Genomic DNA, 15,225 nt, shown 5'->3' on the forward strand with positions numbered 1-15,225 from the left:
AAAGGTCAAAAAGAATTAAATATCGATCTTAAGTACTCTTTTACAAGGCCCCCCCAATTCATCCTGGTGTACAAATTTCAATTTTGATTTTATGATCTCAAGTTCCTCCTTCTGTTTTGACTTAGCTTATATTCAAACTATTTCCTTCGACCTGAGATGGTCTTCAATGGACTTAGTCACACCCCTTCATGGAACTTCACAGCCCAGCCTTCACCCAGTTGCACAATCTTAGACTTTTATTTTTTAAAATCAAATAAATGAACCATCTGTACAACCAATCTATCCCTTTCTTCCAAGAATCTGCATCTGTCCCAACCTGTCTTGGGTCTTAATAATCTGGTAGCATCACTGATAGCACTGTATGAAAAAAAAATCTTCTAGTGGACATAAAGAGATGAAGAAATACACCACCTTAATTTATACGTGTTCATTTTCCTGAAGATAACTGAATTCTGAGAGTTTGCCTTCAGACATTTTCTTTGCGGTGATAAAAAAGAACATCTTTCTTAGTCATTAAAAAGAAAAATTAGAAGACCCTGCCTGAGGAAATCACTGAACGTGTACCTTAGACTAAATTCAGAACAGGAACGGTAACCTCACATTCTCATCTTTGTGCTAGAAGAGCAAGAACACGTTTTCTTGATGCAGTAACTATGAAGGATAAGCTGGTGAGAATTTATCTTTTCCTTTTTTTTTTTTTTTTAACAATTCCCAGAGGAAGTAACAGATACTAATCACTCAGTACAAAAGCTCCAATCGGCACTCCATTTTGTGTTTTAATATGGGAACTCATCCTACCTTCTTTAACTGAACTGGAATAAAACTTATAAACTAAGCAGTTCCAGAAAACTCTAAGTAACCCTCTTCAAGATGAGTTTGTCTAAGTAAATAAAACCATGTGCCCTGCTCAAGTAAAACATTATGCTCTATCCTTTACAGAAATCCAGATAAATCTCGTGAGGACATTTTGTTGTGTTGTGCAGTCATGTATATTAATGTGTTCCACTAAGATAATATGTTAGAGATAAACAACAAAAGAGCACCCTGCTACCAGTTCCAAAAATACATACTCATCTACACTTAATATTAGTTTACATGTATAGACTAGCTCAGGATCAGGCATCACCCTCAGTATTCTGCATATATTAATTTATTTACTCCTCAAAGCAATCCTGTGGTATAGGTTATATCATCCTCATTTTACAGATGAGAAACTAAGGCACAGAATGGTTAAGTAATTTGACAAAGGTAAGCGGAAAGTGGAAGAGTTAAGAATTGAATCCAGATAGCTGGGCTTTAGAGCCTGTGCTTTGAATTTTATTACTTCTACCTTCATTTTGAACTTCTGTGGGCATCCTGGTAGTCGATATTAAAATATAGACATTAATTTGCTATCTAAGTTATACAAAGGTTTCTGAGATTCATCTAATATTACTATTATCCACCTTGTCCCAACTGCTTCCTCCGTTACTGTATTTTCATCCTAAGCCATATCGTATCTGCCTTTACTGGGGACCTGTTGGTATTCAGTATGTAATTGTTCTGAGTTAAGAGGCACCGTTATGTGAACTATAACATATTTTATTGATTCCTGTAACTATAGTTTGAGTAACATATAAATAAAGGCCCCAAGCTTTGGAATAAAACTCTATAAATTCAAACCCAGTTCTTCATGTTCTTGCATATTTGGGGGTATAACAGCCTCACTAAGCATCAATTTCCTCTTTTTCAGAATATTGATATTAATAGTACTGACTCCTCAGAGTTGTGATGAATAAATTCCATAACACAGGAGGAAGTTCAGTAAAGTTTATGTGACTCATAAAGTGCCCAATACTTTAACAAATTAATGGTTCAGGGATGCAATTGCTGAATGATTTGTAAAAAAAAATACATGACCATGAAGATTTCAGAAAATCATTCACATTAAAATGATTTACTGTTTACATTTCTTTTAGACTATTCAATCTAAACTCTTACATTCATCTAGAGTGCATTTATTGTAGGAAACCAGTGGGCCTTTCTCATTTGTTAGGCTTCAGACATCATAGTTTAGTATTTTACATTTCTTCATATACTCAAGAAAGCCCATGAGAAATTGATGAAAGTTCAGAGAAACCAAATGCAATAAAAGAGAGGGACTTTTAAAGTACTAAGGAAAGTGGGTTATTGAATCAGCATCACCCTGACTGTGCCCTATGATTCTGATGAAGCCTCAATGAAAACATAAAACAACACACTCTAAGGAAGTTACAAATGCTCTGGGACAGGACAAGAGCCAGAAAGTATCATGAATCCTCAAAGAACACCTGTATTATACAATATGTAAACAAATAGATTAATAAATTTCAGTCAAACTGTTTCAGTGTAATTTTTGCTGCTCTGATAAACACAAATTTTGTCAAGGGCAAATCTGTAATATGAGAAAATTACAGGCATCTGTCTGTGTTTGGAAAGAGATTTCTTTTCAAGATAAAGGTATGGCTTGTAATCCTGACTAATACATACTTTAACTAAATATCAAATGGCCAAATGAAGAGTGTAGACAAAATCACTGTTGTAGAAGGAATTTTAAATAGATTTAAACTTTTATTTAAAACTGCAATTTGTAAACAGAAAGCAATTTTGAATTTTATAGTTCTGTTACCAAGTACCAAGTCCAAACTTGTACTTCTCATCACAGGACAAGCCAATAAATCGAATGATGACATGTTGGGGCAAGGAATGGTGACTTTGTTCAGAAAGCCAGCAGACCAGGAAGATGGTGGACTAGTGTCCCAAAGAACCATCTTATAAGAGTTAGAATTCAGGCTTCTTTTTATACTAAAAGGGGAGTGGGTGTGGTTGGTTGTTACAAACTTCTTGGTGCAGGAATCCTTTATTCTTGCAGCTGTCCATGCGGGTCTGGTCACAATGTTCTTATAAGTCTCCAACAAGACAATTGCTATCTTTTGTTCTGCAATTTTTTATCTCTATATGAATGAAAAAGTGTTGTACCTTTAAATGTCAGAGACTTGAGAATGGGCAATCATGTATATTTCAGGCTATAGGCAATATTCTTTTACAAAAGGTGCAGAGCCAGCATCACTAAGCACAGGCAACACAGTCCAAAGGTTAGAGCTAAAAGAACAAGCCAATATGGAATCAGGTTTGTTCTTCTCTGTTACAGTTCAGGAACAAAAATGTCTCAGTACTTTCAACTGTTCCTACTGTTCCTGCAGCACGTAATGAGGATGGTGGTACTGATAGGTGCTCACTTTCACTCAAAGGCCTTAGAAAAGCCAAATGTCGGGAGACCCCTTGTTTTTCTCTAATATTTTTATGTTTTAAATCACTAAACTATATTTGTGCTTTATTAAGTCTTAATCAATATTGATTTATCTTGAATATTATCATACTTGATGTTGCAATTTTTCTTCCTTGTAACATATTTTTGAAGGGACAAGATTGCATTCTTCTTTTATGATTTGAAGAATATCCACTTAGGAATTTTTTTTCAGATTTTAGTGGTCTTATTTAAGGCCTTAAGGGAATTAAATAGCAAAAGAAGAATATAATGTAATCTCTATCATTAGAGGTTAGATTACTACTCAAATTTCATTGACATTTATGGATATAAAGGTATATGGACATAAGACTCAAAAGGAGATTTGGTCCTTCCAGTATTTTGGCACTGTGCATCATAATATTAATATTAATTGTTCAAATATGTCATCTTTCTTTATTTGAGAATTCTTGATTTTATATATATATATATATATATAAATTATCAAGTTACATAATCATAATTATTTGTGGAAATAATAAGTACACTTTTATATGCAATCAACTAAAGAGAGTTTTGACATACAAAGCAAATAAGGAGACTTTCATTTCAAGTTATAGCTAGAATTCTACCTATACTTGAAGGTACTATAAAACATTAACCTGTAAGATATTAGCAAAAAAACAGATGGCATATTCCTATGGTTACTATTTTTATGCTGATTAAACAGTGACCCCTAACACATTCAAATGATCATTACTCTCAAACAAGTTCAGAAATACCAAAAATTAGCATGCAGTATGTTTGGTCTTCAATTTTCCAAATGCTGAATCTGAGGTTGAAGCACCTGAACAAATAGTTGAAAGACCCTGAGTCCAAAGCCAAACTTCTGTGCATTTGTAGCTGGCCGAAAATACTGGTATCAGTTATCTGAACTAGTATTTCAGAAGTTGTATGACAGCATCCTTTTTTCTTCTCTTCCTTCTTCTTCTTTATATTCATATTCTTCTCCCCTTCCTTTCCTAAGCAATCCCATCCTAAAGCAAGAAAGGTAGGTGTCTGGGGCAGGGTTGGAGGGGTTGTATTTACAGTGGGCAGAGCAGGCTGTCAGAGTCCAAGCAGGGTAGGAAGCATGTCCCTGTAGTTAACATAAGGAGGGCATCCATGGAGGAGAAGGCCTTGGCATAAGGAGTTAGTGCCTAGATGAGTGAGGAAGGTGCCTTGGGATAGAAAAGCCAAGGGTGGAGTGTCGAATGTAAGGTCAAATGGTTTCTCTCTAGTGGGGCCACTCCTGTTTCCTTTGATCAATGCTTTCATAATAGATCTTTTCCCACATCCTTTTACAAAATGTTTCTTTTTTTTTCTTATTCATCCTACAGACTTCCACAAAGATTTACTTACAAAAGACCAATTAAGGAATGGGTAACTGATTCACAACAAACAGAAGTCGGAAGTTTGCCCTCGTAATTTGTTTCATTGTGTGATTCTGAAAAATTACCTTAGCCTCCCTTTGTTTATATTTTCTCACTTGTACAATTGAATGGTATTTCTTTCTTTCTTTCTTAACCTGTGGAAATGCTAAAGAGTCAATATTTCCTTGGAGACATCTTCACACTCAATATATACTAAATGATAATATCCAATCTTGGGAAGCATTGTCACCACTGTGGAGCTTAGTACATTATTGACTCTGAATTGATGAGACATTTAAACTAAAATCCAGGAACCAGCCAATTCTCAGTGTCACTGATGCACATTCATAGCTTCCATAGCTTTGCAGAATAAGCAAAAGAACTAGAAATGATGGGAAATTATGATTTGTACTTTTGTTCTCTGAACTGTTTTTCTTAAATCAACTTCCTGATGTCAAATTCAATTTATATGGATTATGAAAACCACACGGGATTTTTATCTCGAGCAATTACTTAACAATTGGTTTGTTTTTTCTGCATTAATGACTTTTCTATATTAATGACCCAGTCTCTTTCAGTTTAAGTTTAAATTAAAGAACCTATAAATAATGGTTTAAATTCCCTAGGTCACTGGAATTTTTTTGTGTCCTGGAGTTGCACTTACAGCATACCAAGCACTCACTGTAGGAGATGGCAGATGACAATCTATAGGCGAGGTCCAGCCCACGTAGACATGGGCCTGGTCAGGTTGACAGTTTTTAGCTAAAAACTGAATTGGATTTCTGATATAGGAGACATGATCTTGTCCCAGATCTAACTCATACATCTGTGTACTGGCCTGACTTTTGCACATATTAGACTTTGCTTATGATTTAACACAACTGCCAAAGAGACAAACTTAATAAAGTATAGGAAATTAGGCATGTTGCTAAAATGACTTGGGTAATTTAAAACTATATATTTTCAAGTATACCAGTTAAGTAGATGACAATTATGTTCACCAATTACTGAATCACAAAAGAACTTGTGCATAAGAGAATAACATGATTGTGTATTATTCTGGCCAAACATCTGTACTCACTCTGGAATATAAAAGTATCAATAATTTTTAGCAATAAGATTATTGTAAAAGCAAAGATGGATCTAACTTACCCTGAATCAAAGTCAGTGGCAGATACAAGGCTCCTGATTTCCAATGATATCTGCTAAAAAAAAACAAAAACAAAAACTGACACTATATAATTTGATTCAAAGAGCTTTAATTACAGGATATAAAATGTTCTGTAAATGAGCCATTATGTATTTCCAGTTTTGTTAGTTATTTTAGTGAATAATAATTTCAAAACTGGGCTAATTTTTGGTTAAGGCACAAGTTACATTTGCTGAGAAACAGTATTATCTAAAAATAATGCACTGGTTTGGGAGCCCCAAATTCTAAATCCTTTTAGTTCTATGGAATTCCTACGTGATCTCAGGCAAGCCTTCTCTCAGCACGTAAGTCTTTGCAGCTTATAAAATGAAGACTAATACCTGCTGTAGAATAATCCCACTGATTATGTAGGTTTAGAACACTCATGTGTAAAGGACATCGGCTTTTTTGGAAGCAAATGAAAAGCAAAAACAAACGCATGTTTTTATTGTTACTGTTATAAATTCTATGATTACCTTGGTTGATACTTTTCTTAGTGACAGATTTTTGCAAGAGATTGCTATTTGGAAAAATCTTATCCATGCTAAAATTTGATTTGTTTGTTAAACTAACCACCCATGTGACACTTCATTTTTCTGTAATCTGTACATTCTTTGAGTTCCGTTGAATTACTGAAGAGGAAAAAATTCTCTTTTTTTTTTCATACTTAGGAATATCTTATCGTAAATCCTATCGCATGTTTCCTCCATCAAAATAAGAAAGGAAAGGAGGAAGGAAGGAAGGAAAGAAAGAAAGGAAGGAAGGAAGAAAGAAGAAAAAAGCCTCCCAAAATGAAGGCATATTCTAAATGAGATGACTTAGTATATAAACATTCATCAAAATATTTTTTTCATTTTCATTTCTTATATGAAATTGCATAGGATATGACCTAATACATTTTTATTTTAAATGACTAGAAGTGAAAGACAGTGTTTTTCACAGAAAAAGTAAACAAAAGCCTTAAACCCTAATTTATCCAAACAAATAACCTGGGTGCAGAAGAAGGTGGCTACTTTCAGACTTTGGAATGTGGCATCCACAAAGCTCTCCTTTATACCAGACACTCACATCAGCTCACCATGAAGTCCAATCATAAATAGTTGCAATAGCCAAGGTTTTGAAATTTGTTACATTTTTAAAATAAATAGCCTTATTTTTTGCCTTTTCCCTTTTTTTATTGGTTTATCACAATGAAAGATAATTAACACTGCAAGTCATAAAAAGACTGTACAAGCATAAGCACAGAATTAGCACTAAAAACTTCAAGGCATAGATTACATTGTAAAAAAACTGAAAAAATGATACACCGTAATCCACACCCACAAATGTCTATCATTAACAGGAAAAGAGCAAATTAGTTTTGTTGTCAGAGAGTCCTGGGTATTCTCTGCCATCATTTGATGTGTATGTACGAATATACACTTAACAGGAAATGAGGAAGGGCAAATAATTGAGTAGTGATAGAAAATCATAATCAATTCAGCAGCAAGTGGGTCAAGCTGAGAATAAATTTAAGTCACTCAGCTCTTTCATTTGTCTCTTCACTTCTTTCTTTTAATTTATATTCATGGATTAAGAAGAGCCCTCAAAAAAATCACCTCATCAAAAACACAATAAGATAATATAATCAAGAACATTCCAAGAGTTAGTGCCTAGTAATGAAATCTGCCAGGAAGTATATTCACTGTTTGATCATCTTGACTCATGAAATGGTTTTCCACTTGTCACCTCTGAGAACTCTCATTGTGACACTGGAATTAAGGACAACACCTCACCTTCTCCATTTCACGGCCATATATTCTCTTTATCTGTCTGATGGGCTGAATTGCATCATATCTCCAAAATTTATGTGAGATGTCTGTTAAAGCAGAATCAGTGAGATTAAGTATTTTCTTTGAAAGGAGTCCTTAGAAATTATATCATGTGATGTCTATAGTTAAAGGACACAGGCCAACTTAGAACAGGCCTCCTATGAAAGACACTTCTCAGGCAAATTGTAAGGAAGACTCCATCATTCTAGGGAAAACACTACTGTTTCTTAGCACTTAAGCAAAAGATACCTTTCCCCTTAGTATGTACAGTTAAGCACTAGTGAGTAGGTAAACAGGTGTCTAGATCCTCTGGGTAGGAAGAGATCAAAGTCCTAATTCTCACTCTCAGATACTTAATATATTGATCAATGCTAGTAGCTTAATGAAAGTTCAATGGTAGGAAAGGGCAAGGTAGCCCTGAAATTAAACAATAGCCAAAAAAGAAAAGAATTGGCTTGTTCAACTCAAGGGCCTTAATGTTTGAGAGCAAAGTCAGGTGTAAAATGGGAACTGATTTGGGTGCAACATGCTTTGAAGGTCTTCAGAGTCTACTCATTTAGGCACATGATTTTCTTGGAAGGAAAATGTCTAACAAGCAGTTCTTGAACTAAAAGAGTTCTAACCTTGGAACTCTAGGATAGGACACCACTTCTGCCAGTGTAGAAATAGATGCCAACAAGGGCACAGCTTCAGAGAAGGCAAGTCTCCATGAAGTGAGGAGAATTCCTCAACAGGAACATATGGAAGCAAGAAGCAGTGGGAATGGAATAAAACAATTCCAGGTTCTCTTGGAAGAAGAACTACCCCTTCCTTCCTGGAAAAAATAAATCTCAGAATTCTGGTATAATTTACAACAGTGAGAGAAAGGCCCACAAGTAAATGATAATGAATTTCTTATAAATAAGATACATAGATTCTCAAAGGATTAACAAACACAAGAAGAGAAGAAACCTTATTTGAACTCCATCCTTCTAGGCTTTAACTGTTCCACAGATACTAGTGCCATCCACATCCCCATCATCCAAACTCAAAATCTTAGGATCATTTGCCAAATGTCCCCCTCGATGACTCTTTCCTCTCACTATTGTGTACACATACCTATACACATAAGCATCAACTTTCCAATTCTTACTCCACAATTTCAAATCTGTTTCTTCCTGTCTATTAATATAGACTAACAGAATCCAAACTCTATCACCTAGTTGGATTGTCGTACACATTATAAAACTAGCAATTTTTATCTTTTCAATAGATCCGTCACATAATTTCTCATTCCAATGTCTCATCTATAAAACATTATTTTCTTTGCATATTGTTAAGATTAATGTTAATATCTAATCCCAGAATACACAAGAGAGTCTAAATGGCAGCTCTGAATAAAATTCCAATCCCACCACTTACTGAGTGATTTTGAATAAATTTTTAAATGCCTATGAGCCTTAGTTTTCTCAATAATTTTAAATATTTTTGTATTTTACTTTTTATTGAAGTGCATTTGATTTAAAATGTTAGTTTAGGTGTATGGCAAAGTGATTTCATTATACATATACATACATATTTTTTCAGATTCCATTTTCTTTTCCATTATATGTTATTATAAGAAATTCAATATAGTTCCCTGTGCTATACAGTAGATCCTTGTTGTTTATCTATTTTATATACAGTAATTGTGTATCTGGTAATCCCAAACTCCTAATTTATCTCCCTAATAATTATTTTAATATTTATTAAATCCCTACTAAGAGCCAGACAATGCTCTTACCATGAAAGATAAAGTAGTGAATTATGATATAGATAAGCTTCTTTTCAAAGTATCTAAATTTCTGTATGAAAAAACTTCATCTAAAAATTCACATCTAAAAGTCAGGATGGGAGGGTGGAGGGATAAACTGGGAGTATAGGATTTGCAGATATGAAGTACTATATGTTAAAAAGACAGACAACAAGGTCCTACTGCATAGAACAAGTAACTATATTTAATACTTTGCAACAGCCTACAATGAAAAAGAATATGAAAAGGAATATATATAGGTATAACTGAATCAATATGCTGCACACCAAAAATTAACACAATATCGTAAACCAGCTGGAAGCACCTCAGAGGGTAGTTGTAAACATTTAAGGATAAAATGTGGATAAAGCATTTAGCATACTGTCTAACACCAAGCAGCTGATTAATAAAAGCCAAATTTATCTTCTTAATGAAAAGAAAGAAATGGTAAGACTTTTACCTTATAGAGGGAATGCCTTATTTTCCTCTGAGAAGGACTCCAAATCATCACTAACCATAAAAATGTTAAATTGAAAAGAGTAGTCCAGATGCAGAGCTCTGGGCCCAACGACACAAAAAACAATGCTCAACCAGAGGGCCAGCACTAGCCCCAGGGTTCCAGAACCAGTTCATGACCAGGTCCCACTAAAACGGCAGGCAGCAGCATCGGCACAAGGCAGGGCCTGGCAATCCACTGGACTAGGGGCTTACCAGACCGCCCACCATAGCAGAAGGACCCATGAGCCCTCTCAGGGTGAACCACTAGAGCACATAGCTTGGGTGATGAGAGGGGAGTACACTGCTGGGATGCACAGAATGCCTCCTACAGAGGGCCACTTCTCCAAGGTCTAGAAGTGTAACTAACCTACCACATACAGAAAAATACAAATAGCAACTTAGACAAAACAAGGCAATGAAGGAATATATTTCAGATGAAGGAACAAGATAAAACCCCAGAAAAACTATACAAAGTGGAGAGAGGCAATCTACCCAAGAATTCAGAGTAATGATCATAAAGATGATCAAAGAACTTGGGAGAATGGATACACAGAGCAAGAAGTGAGACGTTTTAAATAAAGAATTAGAAAATATAAGAACAACCAAACAGAGATGAATGGATCAGTGAGCTGGAAGATAGAGTAGTGGAAATCACTGCTGCTAAACAGAAAAAAGAAAAAGATGAAAAGAAATGAGGACAGTTTAAGAGGCCTCTGGGACAACATCAAGTGCACTAAATTCTTCATTATAGGGATCTCAGGAAGAGAAGAGAAAGGACCCGAGAAAATAATTTAAGAGATAAAGGCTGAAAACCTCCCTAACCTGGGAAAAGAAATAATCACTCAAGTCCAGTAAGCACCTAAATGTAAGACTGGGTACTATAAAACTCCTAGAGGAAAATATAGTCAGGACATTCTTTGACATAAACTGCAGTAATATTTTTGGGGATCCATCTCCTCAAGTAATGGAAACAAAAGCAAAAATAAACAAATGGGACCTAATTAAACTTAAAAGCTTTTGCACAGCAAAGGAAACCATAAACAAAATGAAAAGACAACCTACAAAATGGGAGAAAATATTTGCAAACAATGTGACTGACAAGGGATTAATTTCCAAAATATACAAACAGCTCAGCAGCTCAATATCAAAAAAACAAACAATCCAATCAAAAAATGGGCAGAAGACCTAAACAAACATTTCTCCAATGAAGACATACAGATGGCCAGTGGGCACATGAATAGATGCTTAACATGACTAATAGAGAAATGCAAATCAAAACCACAACATCAGTCAGAATGGTCATCATCAAAGTCTACAAATAATAAATGCTGGAGAGGGTGTGGAGAAAAGGGAATCCTCTTACACTACTGGTGGGAATAATAAACTGCCATAGCCACTATGGAGAACAGTATGGAGGTTCCTTAAAAAACTAAACATAAAGTTACCATATGATTCAGGATTTCCACTTCTCAGTATACATCCAGAGAAAACTCTAACTCAAAAAGACACATGCATCCCAATGCTCATAGCAGCACTATTTACAATATCCAAGGCATGGAAACAACCTAAATGTCTACTGACAGGTGATTTATATATATATATATATAAAATATATTGTATCTCATAGAATACTACTCAGCCATAAAAAAGAATGAAATAATGCCATTTGCAGCAACATGGATGGACCTATAGATTATTATACTAAGTGAAGTAAGTCAGAAAGATAATATCATATGAAATCATTTACATGTGGAATCTTAAAAAATGATACAAATAAACTTATTTCCAAAACAGAAATGGACTCACAGAGATAGAAAACAAACTTATGGCTACCAAAGGGGAAAGGGGGTGAATTTGGAATTAGGGATTAATAGGTGCACACTACTATATATAAAATAAACAACAAGGACATACTGTATAGCACAGGGGGCTATATTAATATTTTGCAACAATCTATAATGGAAAATAATCTGAAAAAGAATACATATTTATTTTTATATATATGTATAACTGAATTACTTTGCTGTACACCTGAAACATTATCAACTATACTTCAATAAAAAATAAAAATTAAAAAAGAAAAAGCTCAAAATGCTCACTGACTAGAAATCAGATCTAATTCCTAAACTCAGAATTCTGTTTATTCATATATTTCCATCTTCATTGCTCTCTTCTCTTTTTTTCAAAATGTTATTATAAGAAATAGCTTTAAAATACTAATATTCAAAGAAATGTTATATATTCTCATCTCACTTTTTGAGAACAGAAAAACAAATTATTCCAACTTCAGTGAATTTTAGAAAAACAAAATGTTACATCTGCTTGGTACTCTAGGCCATTTTATGCTAAAGTTCACTTTCACATTATTCTTCAGATTTCATGATTTCTCTTATACATCATTTGCTTATCTGTCACTTAAATGAATATCTAATAAGTCATATCTAAGTATAGGCTCCTCATTAGTTATGAGATCTCAATATTGAACACAGGTTCTTGATACCATGCTGAGAGCAATTAGGTAATTACCTCTCAATGCCTATATTCAACTTCAAAAGTTAAAGTACCAAGTCATCAACAATGAACATAATCTATAATAGGCACCTAGAAAATTTTGGTGCATTCTTAATTTTTATATTTAAGTTACATAATATCAAGCCTAAATTTAAAGACCTTCTTTACATAACAGTCTTTGTGATGCTTGTGTTGTGATAACACTTGGCAGTATTTCATCATTCATTATCAGTGGAGGAGAATCTCTTTCCTCCCTGTTATGTTACCATGTAAGTTTCCATATACAGCCTATATTCTTTGTGTTATTTTTAGAATATTTTCACTTTATAATGTTAGACTGATTTTTGATAATGACCATCACCCCTTCTACTTTGTTTCAGAGTGTATTAATTATTTTCAGATAGACTATTAACACTAAAAACTAGTAGTAGTTCCAGAATAAAAACCAGATGAATGATATCCATGTCCACTCTAAATGTGATCATTCAATCTAACGAATATTCTTCTCACTGTAATAGTGTAATCAGTGAGTTTACATTAAAATTTTTAGTAGTAGAACTCGTTGTGTTATTAATTTAATCTAGAAACCCAATATATAAAGCATTTTTAAAAAGATGAAGAACTGTTCTGTTTAATAGAAAGTCTTGCCCACTTGACCCTTTTGACTATAAGATGATGATAAGAAATCTTCAAAGGATCTTCAGAACACGATCTCAAAATTATTGCTTTTCATGCTGCCCTAAATTCTGACTTGGAATTATGCTGCACTGAAGGGATTCTTGAAGAACAAAGTGGTTCAAACATCTAAATTACCCAAAGCAAACAGAGGGATGAAATTTTCAGTGCTGAGATAAGAAATAAAAGTTTTAAAAATCATTGTCTATTATTCTATGTATAATACTATGCAAGTTAATTAAGTATAACTTTCAAGAACATATCAAAAGCTTTTTTAAAGTCATTATAGATTAAATCTATTTAGTGATTAATTATATTCATCAGATTTGATCTTTGCAAGTAATTATTATAGTTATAAAAGCCAAAGTAAAAATATTTCTTAAAAATCTTTCATAAGTTTAGACAAGGTGCCTGTCTGAATACTGGCAATTTCTCACTCGGAACTGAGATCTTACAGCGAGCAAGATCTGACTCTATTTCTCCATCTTTTACTATCCTCAAGACCATAAAGGGGGACTGTATTGCAATTTCAGTATGTATATAATGAGATTTTAGACTAGGTTTATCAAGTGAAGAAATTAGCATCAGTTACCTTTCTTAGAGCTTCTTGATCTTTGGACACTGCCTCTTCTTGTCACCTTTGTTATTTATTAACATGTCAGTCTGCCCATGGCTTTCTAGTAAGAACATGAGTCTCAGCAGTAATAAACTACCCATGTCATTCAATTAAGCCCGCCACCCAAAAATTAAAAATTTAAAGAAAGCTCAGAGAAGACTTTTTAAAAATTAGTTTTATGTAAATTTTCCAGTATTTAGATCTCTGTCTTAGATAAGTTTTAGGAATTCCTATTGTAATTTCATTTAATAAATCTATCCACTTAGCATAAGAACAAAGAATATTCTTTTTAGTTTCAAATCATTTTGTGACCACATTTTAAAAAGTAACTTATATATCATATATCAGTTGGTTTCCTTAGGTTATTAAATAAATCACAGATAATTAACTCTAGAACACATCTTTGTAATTTCTGGGTAAAGATAGTGAAGTCAAGCCTGGTAAAATATTCTTCTAATAAGAACACTAAATAACTAGAAAAAAACGCTAACCACAAATAAGAAAATATCCATAATTTCCAGCCATAAATTCAAAAGAAGTAAGTCAGAAAAGATACCAAAGATTATTCATGGCATGACTCTAAACTCTCCCTCTTTTCTCCCAAATCATAATGCTGAGTCTCAATGACCTCAAAATTCTCATGAATATCCATAAATCACCCTTCCTGACTAACAGGGAGTAAATGACTTTTAAGCATGTGGCTACTGGGGACAGTTGTCTCTAACTGAAGCCCAAGTTGCAGAGTTCCAAGATGAATAAAAGACACAATTCCAATCCTACAGTATAGCCCACATCATAAGATACTACTTCAGTGCCCCTCCAAGCCCCAGCTCTAGTAGGTAAAGTAAATTATGATAGAGAACATTTAACAATATATAAAAAGAGAACACAGAACACAATTCCTCTAAGGCTTTACATCATTCTAACTAAAAACCTCTCTCACCTGCCATAACTTCCTAAAACAGAAGTTATATTTAGATCCCCAGTCTCTAACTCAGAGGAAAAGACAGACTGCAAGAAAGAGGGGAAAGGAACAAAAGATAATGTACACCACACAATATCAGGAAAACAAGAGTTGCTGATACTAATATGAAGAGGATGAAAAGAAATAGTGTGTTTCCATGAAACAGAGAAAGGCAAAAGCTAGAGAGAGGAAAAGAATTGGGGGGGAAAAACCAGCATGTAAAGCAAAACAAAAGAACAAAGAAATAAACAAAAATCACGAAGAAGAAAAAAAAAAACTCCCAAAGTGTTTTTCACAGGAAAATCTTAATGAGAGTATATATAAAATCAGAGAGAGTAAAACAGACTTGAGATAAAGACACAAACTGAAGACAAATCAAAACCATGCCAGACACAACCAACAAATAAATTATGAAAATTTCAGGGAATAATGTGTTACCAGAAACAATAATGGACATAGATGAAATGAAATAAGCACAGTATATTTAAAGGAATAACAACAAAAAACTACAGA

The 15,225-nt window shown here is 33.9% G+C and overlaps 1 long non-coding RNA gene across 2 annotated transcripts in view; it reads right to left on the reverse strand.

Annotated features, from left to right (window-relative positions):
• LOC123619752 (uncharacterized) overlaps positions 1-15,225 on the reverse strand; it is a 783,931-nt gene that overhangs the window by 183,580 nt on the left and 585,126 nt on the right. For both annotated transcript variants that reach the window (XR_006728403.1, XR_006728402.2), the window contains exon 4: positions 5,830-5,882. This is a non-coding gene — a long non-coding RNA (uncharacterized LOC123619752). The remainder of the gene's footprint in view (positions 1-5,829; positions 5,883-15,225) is intronic.

This window comes from Camelus bactrianus, chromosome 8 (assembly GCF_048773025.1).
Source record: "Camelus bactrianus isolate YW-2024 breed Bactrian camel chromosome 8, ASM4877302v1, whole genome shotgun sequence".
In the NCBI taxonomy this organism is placed as follows: domain Eukaryota; kingdom Metazoa; phylum Chordata; class Mammalia; order Artiodactyla; family Camelidae; genus Camelus; species Camelus bactrianus.